Genomic DNA, 10,593 nt, shown 5'->3' on the forward strand with positions numbered 1-10,593 from the left:
CCATTCTTACTCACTTTCTTGGGTTGATGACGTATATATCCATGCCTCTCACTTGATTTGTCTTGATCATTGTCTCTTGTTTCCATTAGTGGCATCTCTCATATCCACTTGTATTGAGTGCCAACTTGCTATGCTTATTGATCATGGAGACTTGGACACTTTACTTGTGATGCATGCTTGCTTGATTGAGCCTATTGTATCTGGTTGTTCTCGCATAATATGCTTCCATACTATGAAATGCTCCCTTGTCCTTTCTTATGATGAGCATGATGCATACACTTGTTGGGTATCTTACCACACGAATGATAGGTTTTGCATTTCCGCTAACCTCATTTGTTTTTCCAAGTGTTTGTCATGTTCTTTCATTCTGGAGGATTCACAAGGCGGTGCTGTTATGCGACAACTTGGTCATGCGAAGGCATACACGATGTGCAACACCAACTTTTGCGACAATCTCCTAAAGGTGAACTCCTTCCATTTGAGCCATCCTCAAGTACGCATATTGGATGGGTCATTCTTTCATTATTTTCTCCTTCTTCTTGTATACATGTTGCACCTATTGGATGGAGGACCGACATTGAAGATTGGCTCTATGGACCTTCGCATTGAGGAGCGCTCAGACTTATTGGATGCACCTTCGAACCTCCACTCATGCCACGGCATCGAGCATTGGTACACCAACACCTCCATATTTGTTGATTGTGCTCACACTTGTCATGCTCATTGGACATCTTACACGCATGACAAATTTGCATCTTATGCATGGATTGACTCCCATTATGATTGCCTTGTTGCATCTTGTATTCCCATGTCATCCATGATATATGAGCTTATGCATTTCCGTAGCAAATTTGTTGTGATATACCTTGATGGCATATTCATACACAATTATCTTATTGCCTACCATCAATTGCATGATCACATCACATTGAGCATCCATTACCATATTCATGCTACTAATAAACCGTCTCATTATGACATCATTTTGCACCGTGGTTGCATTGATCATATTCACAACACATTTGTGTGTGCAATGAATGCTTTTGCTCCCATGAATGCTTTGCATACCATTCCATCTCTTTTGGATAAGCTTCATGCACCTTGTCATGATCAATATTGTCGCACGGACACATGTTTACTTGATGGACACTTTGTGTGCGCTAACCATTGTATTTCCAAGTGTACTTCGTGTTTGCTCATTTTGCATGTACCACATACCGGAGACACCTTGGAGTACTTGGATTGTGCCATGCCTTCAACACCGTCCAACTACAAGTCCATCCACGACAACCGTTTCCATGGTGATGAGGATCACAATCCGAGGTCGGATCTTTCCCAAGGGGGGGGGGAGATGATGCGGAGCATCCCACATTCATCCCCATGTACACTCTGACTACTCTCCAAGCCCCAAGGATACATAAGATGAGACCTCGACTATACACCATTGGACACAAGGTGAACTCGCTCCTCTTCGAACTTTCACTTTCCACATGTGAGACATGGCTACTACCTCAAACCTGTGTGGTATGCATGTCCAGGAACCAAGAGGAAGCCCATGGACCAGAAGGCGAGGACACCAAGCGCGAGGAACAAGAAGAAGGGCTACAGAAGAAGCTCCAGCCACCGGACGACCGATCGGGACCGGACGTTCGATGCCTGAAGACCCACCGGACGACTGGCCCGGACCGGACAACCGGAGATCCTGCACCCGAGCCAAACGAGCGGATGTCCGACAAGTGCCGGACGTCCGACACACTCCAGCGCCCGGACGTCCGACCGCCCCCGAAAATCCGGCGCCACCTCAAACGAGCCGAAATGCCGAACGTCCGACAAGTACCGGACGACCGGACCCTCGCGAGCCACCGGACATCTGGTACCTGTCGGACGATCGGCGTCTGTCTATGCATAGAGATCGGGCCCGAGGCCCATGTATCCCCCACTTACCCCTTCGTGTCCCTAGACTATATATACTCTTCCACCTCCTCCTAGTTAGGGTTAGCGTTGGTTTAGCTCATATTTAGAGATAGAGCTACGCTCATCCACATCGGATCTACTCCACGAGAGAGACCGCGGCCTCTACGGAGAAGATCCCTTTGGATTCAAGACCTCCTTTTGGAGAAGAACTCAAGACCTCCTCACGGAGAAGATCGGTTACCTCTTGTATCGTCCGTTGTTGACTTTGGATCTTGTATCTTCTCTTATGTACTCGAGGATCTAGCACATGTGTAACCATTTCATGTTGGTTTAGTGTTTCTCTCGTGTTTTCCCTTGTGATTCCCCTTGTTTTCCCTCGTGTTCTTCGTGTTCATTGCGGGATCCGCTCCTTTCGTGAAAGGTCGGGCGATTAGGGTTCTACCCTACATCAGAGAAGGAAAGGGGGGCCCGCGCCCCACCCCTTGTCCAATTCAGTTTGGGCAGGGGGAGGCGCACGCCACCTCATGGCCCTTCTTCCCTCTCTCCACTAAAGCCCAATAAGGCCCATTAACTTCCCCCGGCGAATTCCCGTAACTCTCCGGTACTCCAAAAAATAGCTGAATGACTCGGAACCATTCCGATGTCCGAATATAGCCTTCCAATATATCGATCTTTACCTCTCGACCATTTCAAGACTCCTCATCATGTCTGTGATCTCATCCGGGACTCCTAAGAAACTTTAGCCATCAAATCACATAACTCATAATATAAATTGTCATCGAACGTTAAGCGTGCGGACCCTACGGGTTCGAGAACTATGTAGACATGACCGAGACACATCTCCGGTCAATAACAAATAGCAGAACCTAGATGCTCATATTGGCTCCTACATATTCTATGAAGATTTTTATCAGTCATACCGCATAACAACATACAGTATTCCCTTTGTCATCGGCATGTTACTTGCCCGAGATTCGATCGTCAGTATCATCATACCTAGTTCAATCTCGTTATCAGCAAGTCTCTTTACTCGTTCCGTAATGCATCATCCCCCAACTAACTCATTAGTCACATTGCTTGCAAGGCTTAGAGTGATGTGCATTACCGAGAGGGCCCAGAGATACCTCTCCGATACTCGGAGTGACAAATCCTAATCTCGATCTATGCCAACCCAACAAAAACCTTTGGAGACACCTGTAGAGCATCTTTATAATCACCCAGTTATGTTGTGACGTTTGGTAACACACAAGGTGTTCCTCCGGTATTCGAGAGTTGCATAATCTCATAGTCAGAGGAACATGTATAAGTCATGAAGAAAGCAACAACAATAAAACTAAACGATCATTATGCTAAGCTAAAAGATGTGTCTTGTCCATCACATCATTCTCCTAATGATGTGATCCCGTTCATCAAATGACAACACATGTCTATGGTCAGGAAACTTAACCATCTTTGATTAACGAGCTAGTCAAGTAGAGGCATACCAGGGACACTCTGTTTTGTCTATGTATTCACACATGTACTAAGTTTCCGATTAATACAATTCTAGCATGAATAATAAACATTTATCATGATATAAGGAAATATAAATAACAACTTTATTATTTCCTCTAGGGCATATTTCCTTCAATTGGATCCACACCCATTCAGGCACAACAGTCGCCTTCTACCTCTCCTTCTACAAATTAACAATATTTCTAATTTTGAAGATGTTTGTTCATTTGTCATCCAGAAAATGATTCCAACAAGCTTGACCCCGAAACTGCACACAGTGAAGGTCTTGGCACTAGAATCTATCGGCCCTAACCTGGAGCAAGTTTTCAGTTTCCTGAGATGCTTCCCATGCCTGGAGAAGCTATATATCGAGATGTTCCTTTCCTATTAAATGTTAACCATAAGGGAGTTCAATTTGTGACACCTTTTTCCAAGTTTACAATGACAATGTACTATGATTTCTGAAGGATTCTTTTGGAGGATTTCAGTACATACATGTCCCCTCCCCCCATATTGGTTGCTTGATCCATATATGGTTACAATCCATAAGCATTTCTCCTTTGGATTCATCTGTACTTGTTTTCTTAGAGAACTTTTCATCCACTCCAACCTCTTGTGAAGAAGGCTACATTTTTCTAGAATGTAATCAAATGGCCATGTTAATCATGTCAGATCGAAGATGGCATGTTAGTGCATTTTACAAATCCTGCAAACCAAATAGGACTATAGTAGTGTTCAAAACTACATGTAGGCACTAACACGTTTTCTTCTTTTGCAGATAAGATTAGGCCCAGTGGTGGATAATGTGATATAATATAACAATCACGTCGAATGCCTAGATCTGCATCTCTCAGAAATTACTTTCAACTCCTACCGAGGGACCTTACCGGAGATTATATTCGCCAAGTTCTTTGTTTTCAGAGCAAAGGTGCTGAAGGTAATGAGGTTTGCCCTACATTTATTTCGCAAAAATGAATGGTTTGTTGATCAGCGCCGGCGCCTGCGGTGGAATGGAATAGGCTCCGAAAATGTTGAATTTCAATTTGGAACTTCAGATGACAGAGTAATCGGAAGTCATCGTGTCAACCCCATACATGACTTCTCAGTGGTTGACCCCTTTGCAAGAATTATGAGGTTTTGAAACCAGACTTAGAAGTGGTAATATTAGTTTGAACCTCTCTGATATCCATGTTCAGCGGATTAGCGCGAGCGTCTGCAGCTGATGAGCTGAATTTCATTTCTAATATCAATTTAAACCTTGTAATCTTCGAATTTGAGCCATATAACTCTAGAATTTGAACCTTGTAATATTTTGAGCTTTTATGGTACAATCGTTGAAATGGCATCGTATGATACTCGTATATTGGTAGCACTATTTTGACCTTAATATGCAGTGGTCTTAGATTTTATTAACCATTCTCGAATCTGTTTACCTTGCCAGTCTCACAACACACGATCTATATAGCTAACTTGACTGTGATCTTTGACATTATTGCACATAGTTGGTTTCTTCAACCACGTGCCCCGTAGAGCGCATAATTAAATATTGCACTCGAGTGTCCATCATCACCCTTCTGTGTAACTTTGACCTCATCACCCACGGGTAAAATTATGACCGGAGTCATTCCACACACTTCATTTTTACAAAGCTTTTTTGCCAATAAACACCCACGATTTGTCCCTCTTCCAGCCGAGGCATGGACAAACTAGCCGGGCGGGAAGCTAGCATGGTAAACTGTGTGGTAGCGCAGGAACAGGCTCACCGACGATACATTTGGCGCCTCTTCGAGCCCACGTGTGGTCAAACAAAACGCGTGTGGTGCGGTGTTGTCAAGCGTGCACTGGAATCCTCCGCTATGAACGTCGTGACATGACGTGACGATTACAGGCCGGTTGGCCCCCATTTATTACAACAGCCATTTAACCCTTGTGTCTCTTCAAGCTTTCGATCGCGCCCCACCGTTGCAAGAAGCACACCCACCGCAAGAAATTCTTAGAGGGTATCCTACGCGGCTCCAATGGCGCTTCGAGCGGCTGCCGACGATGAGCAGCAGTTCACCATGCATGCCGTGGTGGACACGCACAGAAGGTTCACGCCTTCACGGACCTCTCGATGGTGTACACCAACGACCCGGTCTGGGTGGAGCATGCCATCCACATCATGGAGTTGTTGCTTGCCGAGGAGAAGTACAAGGTGGTCGGGTTCGACCTCGAGTACACCCGCGCTCGTGTCGGGTCTCGTCCCAAGGTCGTTGTCGCCCAGATGTGCGTGCGCCACCACGTCCTTGTCTACCACTACTGCTTGGCCACAAGGCCTTGCGACGTTTCACCAGGTTTGTCAACAACCCCCACTACATGTTCGCTACGATGGACATGACCAACAATGTAAAGGCGCTCGAGAATTCGCGCACCGCCTGCCAGAATCTTGTCGACATCCAGGGCCAATACAAGATCTGTGGGAGCAAGGAGCATGAGAAGGACTCACTGGTTCACCTCGCCGAGGCCATCATCGACCCCTACTACAGAGACATGAAGGATTCCTACAACAAGGACAAGCATGCCTGGCACTCGGCCTGGATGGAGATACTCGACAAAGCTCATGTCGTGTATGCGGTCAAGGAGGCGTACACGAGCTACAACATGTACAAGCGGATCGTTGACATGAGGAAGTGCCTCCTTCCCCAAAATGGCCAGGGATCCAGCCGGAAGTAGAGCAATGGCAAGCGTCGTCGCGACAATAAGTAGATGATTAGATCCTCGTTTCTCTTAGTTTAGTATGCATGTAATTGCTTACTTTGGTGTGTGGAAATGCTATGTGTGTAGTCACTTGTGTAATTGTATGCCTAATTTGGTTATGCAATGCAATGTTGTCTTTTTAAGTATATATATTGTGTGGACAAAGAAAATCACATTGCACACGGACTAAACAATGGAACCCGTCGGTGATGTTTTCATCAATTACTCACAATTGTATACCAGCAATCGTTTTCTCAAAACACACACGGCTTGTTAACAGGAATCGTCTGTGTTGTTATAGGTCTTCCCATATATTTCTGATTACAGGCCTGTTTACCTCGTATCACACACATCTTGTTATATTGAATCGTTTCTGTTCTCTTGGCTCAAAGCAAACAGTTCATCTGATTGAACCGCATGCCATATATCGCACACACCTTGATCCGGCTGACCGTTTCTTTTGTGTTGCCTAATCACAAACAGACCATCCGAGTGAACCGTATGCTACATATCGCACACACCTTCATCTGGCTGCCCGTTTCTTTTGTTCCTCCTCATCGCAAACAATTAATTAAACTAAACCGTATGCCCTGCATCGCACACGCAACTAAAATCTACACCGTGTTTGATGCATCCACCATCGCAAACGTTTTGCACCTTTTTGATGGTTTTTTACACCACCGTTTGTGATTATTGCATCGCACACAGTTTAGTCGAAGGATCTCTGATCGTAGTGTCGCCTTAGCAGCATCCTGTAGTAGTGATACCTTGCCAAGCAATCCAAGTCCCCAAGACGACGCATTCGGTTCAACATCAACCGTAATGCTGACAAGATACCGACGAAACAATACATTGAGGGTGCCCAAGAGGCCACACGCTTGGCAAATCCAAGTATTTTCGAGGTTGGACTCATGAAGACATGCCACAACCATTGCTGAAACAGACAGAGCACGCTTGGGTTCTCGCCCCCAAAGACGAAGGACTCCAACTCCAGACGCGCTCGGGGGCTATTGACGGTGGCATACACCGGGGGTACCCGACCAGGGAACAAGGTCACTAGACTTGCCTTGGAGCCCGGACATAGCGTAGGCCCTCACCACTAATGGTGGGCCTCCTCTGGAATGATATACATTAATTGTACCACAATACATGTACTCTAGTAGAAAACTTGGGTGCCAAGCCATGTAAACCGACTTGGGCACTTGTAACCCTAGCCCTCACCCATTTATATAAGGGAAGGCAGGGGCCTCCCAAGTCGGCATCTATCATCTCATCTCTCCACGAGAGAAACACAATCAATACAATCACATATGTAGGATGTAGGGTATTACTCCACCATGGAGGCCTGAGCCTGGGTAGATCCGTGTCCTGTGTGTACCCCAATATGATCCTCTATGCACACTCCACCCCATGAGGAACCCTATGTAGGGATCTGGTGGGATTTCGCTCCGCTAAGGGTCTATCTGCCCGGTTGAGGAACATGCTTGGGGTGATCTTCGGGTCGGAAGTTGACTAGAGTCTCTAACCACATCAAGAACCGAGGGGCTTCAGGATTGCCTGTTCGCATGGATGTCTGACCCATAAAAAATGAAGTGCTACCCATGATCATCTCGGCGAGTCCTCGGGTTGTGCGAGGTGCATACCTTTGGTAAGATCCCGTCTGAGCGGGAGCCATTGCCCCTCTGTGGGAGGTAGAGGACCCACCCACTACCGAGTCGCCCAACAAATTTCATCCCTCGCCGCTGATGCCATCGAGGTGGCAAAAACTTGGCATGGGAACCAGTCGGGAGCCGCACCTTGCAATTGTAACTCGCCCGTGTTGTTGGCAACAAAGCTCATGTTCCCAAAATGGAAAGCTTAGCCTTCGAGGAAGGAGGCGGCGAGGACCAAATTCCCCGCCGCGTTGGTGATGAACCTCAAGGAATCAGAGGAGAGGTTTTGCCCATGCGTCAAGGTGTTGACCCTATCAGGAATGGGGGCCATCCCGATCCAATCAGATTGATCTACACGCATAACCCCTGCCTAGTGTGCCAAATGTCGGAGTTTCGCACCGGCAATCCCATCGAGTGGTGACTGTTTTGTTTGAAAGGGTGTGCGAGCGGCGGACCAAGGTGGTGAGGCACGAAACACGTGTTTTACCCAGGTTAGGGCCCTCCGGGAGGTGGTAGGGTCCTACTCCTACCTCTAGTTTTTGTATTGCTCAGGTGCTCGCCAACGACCATGCAGATCGTAGGAGATGTCTGTTTATTGGGTTAAAGCTCTTGGCTTGGCGGTGGTGAGCGCTAAGATAGTGGTAGGTGGGGGTTCAACTAACTCTAGGGTTCTCCTTTGCTTGCATTATATGTCTGGTCGAGCTAGGGTTACAAGGTTTCCCTGGTGGGATCGGGCTACTCCGTTCAACCTGATTGCGCTTGGGACACCTCTATAGATTCTTCTTCTTTCGTGTGTATGTGGGGGTGGGGGTGGGGTTGGGAGGGGAGTCCTCGGCCCTCCTTACGCAGGTCTTGTGTGAGTAGAAGTGGGCCATCAAGGTTTTCCTATTCACTTTTACACTTATAGAGCATACTTGGTTTGATGGCAAAAAATTGGCATACCAATATTTAGTGACAGTTTTTTGCTAGCGATTGGTTAGTTAGAGCAAACTCTAGCCAAGTCACCATATTGGCAACCTCCATAACATATATGGAGCGCTTCATATGCATTTGGAAGCCGTGGAGGTTGTGCGCAAACATAGAGTCACCATAACGCAACCTCCATATTTTTTCTTTCCTTTTCTATTTTTTTGCATCACCTCAATAGCCGTAAACTCACCTAGAAGGATTAAACACTAATTTGAACTAACATCGCATTACAAAGTTCTTAGATGGGGGAGAAAAGTTGATTAGCGTCATTTTCATATCATAGGTTTCAAAAATGTTGTTTTTTAGCAACTGTAGCATGATTTTGAATATTATCGAGATTGATGGTGAATGCTATGCATGGGGCACATGCATATGTGACGAGTCTACTCATTCTCTAGGCGTAACAGTTCGAGGATTCGACGACCTCGTCTTTGTGCCATCCCTGTGGACGTCGTTGAGGGGGGTAAGGTCCAATATGGCGTGAATTTACGTCCTATCATGCGGTCCCTTTCTGCCGCCAAATCTGTTTGTGCCTCCTCATAATGAAGCCAGATAGCGTGACCCATCTTCACTACCAACGCCTGCCTCGACGACGGTCTCCTTAGAGATTTTGTCGAGGCAAACACACGAGGCATAGGTGACGTAGCGCACATCTGAGGCGTATGCGACATAGCGCTCATCCTTGAAGATTTCGTTGGGGCAGGCGACAGAGGTGTTGGCGACATAACAGTCATCCCATGCATCCTTAACGGTGAGGTGATGGGAGCACGTGGAGGCCGATGTGAATTCTATGGGCGAGGCCTCTCCTACTTACACAGGATATGCATGCTAGTCGTGCTCGATATCCCAAACAAGGAAGTGTGTTTTGGGATCCCCATCTAGCCACCCATTGAGAGGAGGATCTTCCTACATGGTCTCTAGCATGTCACAACGACTGCACTCTTGAGGTTGTGAGGGTGGCCTTTTACTCTACTTCCTCCTTGTTCACAATTTGCTCCTCCTCATACGAGAATGACACTCAGTCCGGTTGTGAGGGAAGCGACATGGCAACAATGAGAGAAGTGGAGGTTGTGAGCGACGTGCATATGAGCTATTTGAACATGGCGACCACCATTTTATAGCCGTGGGTGTCGGGAAAACATGGCGAGCACTTGGCATGCAGCGACCGCCTTTAATTGACACGCTTCCTCGTATCATGGGCGTCTAGCCGTCTGCACCATTGGCGGGAAGAGAAGATGGACGTGAAAACTGAGATGTGATAGGTGAAACTTCCCTCCCGCGTCAGCGGTTGGCAATGATGTATGCTCCAAAGTAACACCCCACAATCTCCAAATACGAAGTTTCGCACGCTCGATTTGGTTTTCATAAATGATGACCATCACATGCAGAATGATTTTTAAACCACTTGGCGCACTTTATTAAACTCAAGTTAAAGTTAGATCATCCACAATATTCGAAAGTAAAAAGCTCGGAGGATCACCATCCCAAACAAAGTAGAATTTGAATTGAAATTATGTCTAGCAAGATTGTGCGCCGATCTATTAGCCTCCTTAGGGAAATGAGCGATTCCGCACCAATACGGTATGCTTTTTGAAAACAGGCCATTACCGCATGCTCAGCCCATCAATGGTGCCCCACCCAGGTGGTCTCCTCCGGCTCAAGGATGTGCAAAATTGAACGTTGACGGATCGTTCTGCGCCACATCAGGAACTGCGGGAGCGGTCATGATTCTGTCTGGCTCCACCTGTGACATCATTTTCTCATCCTGTAGAGAGTTGCGCACATGTATAGAACCATTGGAGGCTGAGCTCTCAGCTTGCATGAAGGA

The sequence above is a fragment of the Triticum dicoccoides genome, chromosome 5A (assembly GCF_002162155.2).
Source record: "Triticum dicoccoides isolate Atlit2015 ecotype Zavitan chromosome 5A, WEW_v2.0, whole genome shotgun sequence".
Lineage (NCBI taxonomy): Eukaryota > Viridiplantae > Streptophyta > Magnoliopsida > Poales > Poaceae > Triticum > Triticum dicoccoides.